Genomic DNA, 1,901 nt, shown 5'->3' on the forward strand with positions numbered 1-1,901 from the left:
CTCCCAAGGGGTCCCTGACTGAGAGAGGGCACAGCCCAGGCTGAAGAGCCCCCCCTTCCCCCCCGAGTGCACAAATTTTTGTGCACCGGGCCTCTAGTATATATATATATATATATATATATATATATATATATATATATATATGCCCAGTGCATGAAATTTGTGCACGGAGTTGGGGGTCCCTCAGCCCAGTCTGCACCTTCTAGCAATCCAGGATCCCTCGGGGGATGTCCGACTATGGGATTGGGCCTAAACTGGCATTTGGACATCCCTCTCGCAATCCGGACCTGCTGGCTCCTAGCCGCTTGTCTTCCTGGTCACCCCTAACAACTCTGCCTGCCTGCCTGATTGCCCTTAACCACTCACCTGTCTGCCTGATTGTCCCTAACTGCTTGCCTGCCTGCCTGATCACTCCTGACCACCCTGTCTTCCTGATTGCCCCTAACTACCTCTGCCTCGGCCCCAGCCATGGCAACTTTGTCCAGAAAGACATCTGGAATGATGTCCAGAAGGTCATTCAGCTGTCCAGTCTAATTAGCATATTACGCTTTTATTATTATAGATATCCCACCTTGGTTCTTATTTCTTTCTCTCAAAGAGACTTTTGTAAATTCACTACCAAACTCCTGCTCTCTGTTCTTTGCCTCCAGTCCTTTAAAAAAAAAATCAAAAAATGAAGTAAATGGGGCAACACATGCCAAGCATCACAGCTTTTATTTTCATATCAAGTTCTAAAGAAAACTGGATCCCAAATTATTGGCATTTATAAATCACAAAACCAGTCTATTGCTTGGGAATCTTGCCAACCACATTTTCTTCATCAAGAGATTTAATCTCAAAATCAATATCACCACAACATGGACCAATAATTTTTAGTACATCCTCTTTCCTCTTCATTTTGAACTGTAAACTTTGGCTGGCATGGGTACCAATTCTGAGTAACATAACCTCCTGGTGTATCAGGAGGAGTGAGGATTTCTATCTCTTGAGGGCAGCAGGGGCAACTACAGCTGGCATACCTCAGTGGTACCTCCAGAGTTATGACTTCTTGGCCCCTGTTATCAAGAATCCTTAACAGTAAAAGACTTAAAAGTCCCATAGCAGTTTCAGGTACAGAAATCACTATCCTCCACTGCAAAGTAAATAGTTTGTCTAAGGCTGTCCTTCATTTTATATTTAATACTAGATCTAAAACTTGCTAAGACTTCCAGAAGCTCAACTTGCTGATGAATCAGTATCTGATCTATCTGACTGAAATATGTCAACCCTGGTGGACAGCCTGATGGAACTGGTGATGCTGGCATCCATCATACCCGGCTGATTATACAATGGCTGGTGTTGCACAGGAAAGCCCACTGAACCATCCTTCTCCATCACAAAATTCCATTGCTTGATTCAATAATATTTATTGAAAGCACACTATGTGCTGGGGCCCTGGCCAGGCAGCTCAGTTTGTTAGAGTGTGTCCCAATACACCAAGGTTGCAGGTTTCATCTCCAGTCCGGGCACATCTAAGAAGCAACCAATGGATGCATAAATAAATGGAACAACAAATCAATCAATCTCTTTCTCTCTCCCTAAAGTCAGTCAGTATACTATGTGCTAGGGACTTTTCTATCAGTTAGAGATACAAAAAATGACAAAAATCCAATTATTACAGAACTCCATTCTAGTGGAAACAGCACACAATAAACAAAAAAATAAAAAATAAATGTATTAGTATGCCAGATGGTAATACATACTAAGGAGAAAAATTAAGCAAACAAAGGCAATGGGAAATGCCAGATGCAAGTAAGTTGTAAGGTAAATAGAATGATTGAGTCCTACAGAAGACATAGATTATAACCTCTTTTAGTATAATTAGTTCATATCATTACACACCTTAAAATTCTTCTAATGAG

At 41.6% G+C, this 1,901-nt stretch overlaps 1 pseudogene; it reads right to left on the reverse strand.

Moving 5' to 3' along the window:
• Positions 1 to 615: 615 nt before the first annotated feature.
• On the reverse strand, positions 616 to 1,350 carry LOC132229300 (phospholipid scramblase 1-like; annotated as a pseudogene).
• Between the last annotated feature and the right edge of the window lie 551 nt (positions 1,351 to 1,901).

This window comes from Myotis daubentonii, chromosome 3 (genome assembly GCF_963259705.1).
Source record: "Myotis daubentonii chromosome 3, mMyoDau2.1, whole genome shotgun sequence".
Classification (NCBI taxonomy): Eukaryota; Metazoa; Chordata; class Mammalia; order Chiroptera; family Vespertilionidae; genus Myotis; species Myotis daubentonii.